A 6,357-nucleotide genomic window follows, 5' to 3' on the forward strand; every position below is an offset into this window, starting at 1 on the left:
TATGTTCCCAAAGTCCTTCTTACTCAAAGAACACACTCAAATATGCTCAATCCAATACGTACAGTATAAAACGAGAGCGCCGATGGCGCTGAAAGCATAGTTGCAAGATACAGGGAAGTTGCTGCTGAAGTAAATGTTTAGGTCAAAATATACTAAATAGTTTACTTATATGTTTCGATGTAAAAGCGACAACTTTGAGCGAAAATAAAAAGAACATTTTGCGCATTTAAGCAATAAAAAAGATATGTCATCTTCAAACCAAAAAAGAATTCGACTCAAATCCAAATCGACTGTTTTTGCGCCTTTTTTTCGGCCGTTTTCTAGTGGATTGTAACCTTTTGCAGTGCCATTTTTTACTTTAATCTCCAACTTTATCCTATTTCAGGGATTTAGTAGTGAACACCTATGCTTACCCTATCAATATCTCCAAACTATAAAACCAGAACAACAGTCTAAAGTGTATAACATGCCTTCGAGGAAAATATGATGATTTGTTTAGAGAGTACAGCCCTTCATGACTCGATTATTTAGTATATTGTAACCTTAACGATTGCTGACATCACGAGTCGCCCCTCTTGTTGTTGCTATCAAAATGTTCTATTTTTAGAAACGGGAATTCCAAATAGTGACGAATGTGAATGGTTACAAAATGACATAACTATGAAAATAAATACGTACAATTACATTATTTCACGCATACCATTATGCAATCATCCGTTTTCTTTTCCGACTTGATACATTTACAGATTTCCATTTAATATTTTACAGACACAACACTCGTCCAGAATTCGCGCGAATCCATTAAATCCGATGCCACATTTAAACCGTTAGCTCTACTCGTAACGTTAGTTTCTGGCTCAAAGTAAATCATTTTAACTTCAATTAACACATCTCTATTACTTTCAAACTCTACTTCATCAAATCCATAGAAAGGCAGGTCAGAATCCATGTCATAAATCAGAAAACATTCATCGTACTCCGTCATTTTTTACACATTTTCAAAGAATAAAAGTGCTTTATGACCCACTTCCTGCTGAGAATATGTTTTAATTTCTATTTATAATTAACCGATGAAATGTTACATATTCTTAAACCAGGGCCTTGTGAATTCAGTTATGTAAACATTTGACCTCTCACAGAACAGTAAACAAAGGAAATAGAAATTAGGTGTGAGGTCACTATCAACAAGAACAGAATTGTTTTACGAACGAAATTTTGTTTTAGTTTCTTAGAATGTTTTTCACGTAAAACGGTCTTAGAAAAATTCACTAAAAACGGTGTCAGCAATATTCTTGGAAGAAAACGCTAGAAAAACGTTTCAAAAAAAAAATTGTAAGAATTACCATATACTAAATTAAATAGATATTTCGTCTGATTTTTGATCAGGTAAGGCTTCATAATGGTCAACCGATCGATGTGGGTTTTCGAAATGTAGCTTATACCTTAAGCATAGGTGCGTTGCACCTATGCTAAAAAAATGGGAAATACTTACACTCCGCTTTCCACCGACATGTACATGTATACAGTATCTCAGTCGTCGCATGATCCACAGTCGTCACTGGAGGTGATTGAACGGTGTGCATACGCTTCCATCTCAATAATGTCAATGACAATGATGACAATGTTTACGCATCTTTCCAACTACATTGTGTATTTATATATGTCAAATTGGTATCCATCTTTTGCGATGTGTTTAATTCAAGACCGCGTACTAACAGTACCTTTTTCCATCTTGCTTAGTAAGGATAATGTCATTTACGTAATCATCATAGTATACACATTTGTATCTTGCAATTTTTAGAGAAACAACTCTAGACAAGAGGGTAACCAAGATGGCCCTAGATAATTCACATGCGTAATATTATTAATTAAAAACATGCGTTCGCGTGTATAAATATTAATCACGTGCTTCCGATTGCAGCCAGTTCGGAATCAAGAAACATGATTTACACATTTAAGACGGCATCATAGATATGTTACATGCTGTACATAAAACATGAGGTTCATTAAGTTTGAAATCAAAATATAATTTAAAAAGTAAGTGTAATTTTAATGTGGCCAGTGTTGATGCCAGGATCATGTATTACTTAGTAGAGGACCACTATACAATGTTTGATATCAAATATTTCATCTATGAACCTTGTCGTTTCGGAGATCATATTGTACAAGTTATTTAATGTAAATTCAATATTTAAAATGTGACCCTGCGGTGTGGCCAGTTTTATTCCCAAGGGGCATGATTTTTTCAAACTTAGCAGCGTATTACTGACTGATGTTACATACCGAATGTCAGCGTTATGTGTCAAATAGTGTTTAAGCGTCTACACAACACAGGATACAGGATCATGCATAAACCAAGAACGGTTGCACAGATGTTGCATGTGCATGTTTTGTTAACTCGTTCCCACAACAACATAGTACGCTTCCCATTACAACATAACTCGTTCCCTAGAGGTATTTGATATTGATAATGAAATCATAAACTCATCGAAAGGTTAAGGAAGTCGAGGAAACTACTTTGAAACTCGTGGTTACAACATAGGCAAACCTTGATAACGCAATAGCTTATTCTTGTGAACGACCTAGGTTCTCGTGGGAACAAGATAACTTACTCTCGTGGTAAGTACACAATCAATTAATCAGAATACAAAAAGTTTGAGAAGCATTGACACGCGAATATCTCCGATTTATATTGTCAATAATTAGGTTTGCTTCTTTGTGTCTGTCATTTGTTTTCGCGCTTTGTGTAACCCGTATTTTGATTTGTAAAATGCTTTTCCGCCGTCTATTTACATTTGAAAAGAGATTACATGGAAAATAACAATGGAATAATGACGTCCAGACTTGAAATCAAAGCGCTGAAGGCACTGAAGATGTTTCTATTGCATAATTTAACACGCAATTCATTTTTCAAAATTAATCGCAAGTTTGAAATGAACACACGCCATTCAAATTTATGAAGTGTGTGTCATAGCGCACGGGTCGAGTTTTGTGTGCACTTTTTATCAACCTTATTATTCCATAGAGATAACTTAGACAAAATAAAAACAACATGGCTTTTTGGACGTTCTGAAAGCATAGAAAGTATGATGAAAATGTTAATGAGAACTGAATATAAAGACAATTTGCAGTCACCATCATATTAAATGAATATTTTTGGAATATCGAATAACTATCTCACCAAGAATATAAATTCATAATGAAAGTTCCGTGTACAAAACTTTTGATTTTTGACACCGTATCCAAATTCAAAATATACAATAATCTTCGTATCTTGTATATGGAGGAATAAAAGTATATATACATTGCTTTTTATGCTTTACTTGTTACCCGAGCAGTTCACACGGTGTCAACAACGCTGACCTAAACATAGGTATAGAGCACTAATGCGCTTTTTGTGCGTGTTTTACTCAGTTTTCATCTTAGTGACGTTTACATAACGCCAACAGACACGCATGAATATTTTCGAATATTTCATAGGCTGATTCGAGATACAACCTCTGAATTTATGCTACATCACTGCGTATGTGCTCAGTTCAAAGGATGTAGCACTGTTCAGTGTAAGGAATTCCGGACTACTCTCTGTACGTTCAAACGACACAAATTGTGGCCCTGTTACATTTACGTGTTAAAATCCATCTCGCAGAATTTCGCTTTTGCTTCCAAGATGAGAAAACAATCATTATCGAAATAGTACATTGTCACGATAAGAGAAAATCGTTTAATTATCATACCACAATGTTTGACGTACTTGGTCAGCACGTCTGGAAATCATTCATACATGTTTGGATAGGCTGCCATGATGAACAAGTTTGCTAATTTGAATTCAATTTTGTATCAAAAAGCATTGTTCTAAAATGTGGCATTTTCAATTCGCAATGAGATTTTTAATGACCCTCGTCATGCGAAAATGGGTCTTATTCCATATGCGCCCATGGTATAAATAGCCCACTCAGCTATCTCTCAGTCTGGTGAGGAGAAAAATAACATATTGAGTGATTTTATAGCGAACAGCATCGCCTATGGCCTGACTGCGCAAATGCACATGTTGGGTTTAACAAAAGCTTGCCGAAACGCATAAGACCCATTTTCGCATGACGGCGCTATGGACGTATGATTTAAATGTGTCGAAAGAAAACTGCGTTTAAATCAAATATCAACATACGATATATTTCGATAGTGAAGAAAGATACTCATAGCAAGGCATATGAGGACACATATGAAGTGCTCTCCCGTAGTATATTTTTTATCTACTCACACTTATGTGTGGTTTGACAATGCTAACACACATTTCATGCGGTGAATATGCAACTTACAAGTGAAAAACACAACACAATAGTTAAACTTTTGTTTTAATTGTATTTATTTATTTAGAAAAGTAAATTGCAAACTTTATTTCAAAGTCAGCGTATATGCCGACTACATTTTTAAAAGATATATCTTGTTATATTTAGTTGTTTTCGGTTTTAGCGATAATAAAGCATTTTTGAGGTTGCCTGTAGTAATTGATGAACTCATACCCAACTGTCTATGTATTGAGAACTGTGAATATAAACAAGCTTAACCTTCTACTAACCTTCTACTAATGCATTGCTAGGACCCGTAAATACAAAAGATCGCCGCTATCTGTTGAGAACAAAAGAACGTTTTCGGGAAATACCCGCTGTAGTAGCATAAACGAGGTTAAGAAACAGGTCAATCGTATTATCAGGTATGTATATTAGTCTTATATACATACCTGGTATTATTATTATAATAAATTGTTTGTAATATTCGGTTTTAGCGATTATGAAACATTTTTAGTTTTTGTCTATCGTATCGCTGAAGTTATTGTTAAACTTATGTTCAACGTTTTATCCTATAAATAAGCGTATACTTTTTACCGAATCTATTAATAGCCTCAAATTACGAATGATCTGTACTACGTCATTGAGGTGTATGTGAGAGCGTAACCTATTGCGTTGGTATCGCACGTTGACTCTTTGTTTATCGACAACCGCATCTATTGCCGCATCTACACCGCATCTATTAATAGCCTCACATTGTGAATGGACTGAGCAAAAATACTACGTCATGAAGACGCTGCAGAAAGTGGACTATTTTATTCATTCATAAATAATTTTTTATTCATTCATAAATAATTTCTTACGCGACACGTACAATACGATTACTGTTTATTGATTATTTTTTTATAAAAGCACCGTTCGAAACTATTGAATTTAACACGATATTAATATAATGTTTCCATTTGTGAATAAATATAATTGGAGAACTCAAACCTCTTGCATAAATTAAACATCTCTTTTTCGCGCGGATACGCGTAGTAAGCGGGTATTGGGCTCCTAGTAGCTAAGGCGTATCGACCTGAAATTACCACCTTAGACGGTCGCTAAGCGACCATCTAAAAACGACGTCATTTTGCAGTTAAACAGTGAAAATTATCGATAATTGTAACTGTAATGATTGACTGTTTGAAATTTTTTTTTATTTAAATCACGGAATATTCCTTGAAAAACGAAAAAAAACATTTAAATTAATGATTTATATATATCATACAATAGGTTAACATTTATCTCTAGGTATGTTGACAATGGTTCAAATGAAATAAAATTAAAACCCACAGGTATGATTACAACATATTTGTATTTATTGTTATAAATAGTGCATCCATCCACATGAAACCAATATATATTCTAGACTATGTACACTACAATACAGATATAAAGAATAAGCAATTCTGAAGTCAGTAATTGCATTAAACAAGATACACACAGCTTACTTATATCCTATTAAGACATCTCTTCAATAAAAACTAAGTGGAATGAAAAACTAGTTTTACACACGCTTTTGAAGGAGTGTTCAATTGTTTTTTTAAGCATAATCAACTTATATTTGTAATTACATTTATCTCACAATTTGATGGGATTCGATTCTTTGATTGAATATATGTTAACATAGTTGTTTTGCAGGTTTTGTAAACTTTATATTTTTCAGGTCACATATTAAGCAAATATATTTTTTGTTTTTCTCAATATGGCCTTCAACGCAATTGAACTTTAAGTACTGGGAACAGTTTAAGATCGGACATAATTGAACAAAACAAAAATGCATGTTTTTAAAATGATAGTATAAACGTTCGGACCAAGGACTGAAAATCAGAATAACGACGTTTAGTAACATAATTCATTGTTTTACCATATTCCATTTGTAACTGTGTTTCAAAATAATTTATTCCACTGGTTGCTTCTTTTTGAATTCTATCATCCATTTCAAAATTTCCTTTGTGTGTGTTTGCATACAAGACAAAATGTATACAAGTGTCTAAATAAACAGTAAAATAACTCTTTTACACAACTA

Source organism: Dreissena polymorpha, chromosome 5, assembly GCF_020536995.1.
Source record: "Dreissena polymorpha isolate Duluth1 chromosome 5, UMN_Dpol_1.0, whole genome shotgun sequence".
Lineage (NCBI taxonomy): Eukaryota > Metazoa > Mollusca > Bivalvia > Myida > Dreissenidae > Dreissena > Dreissena polymorpha.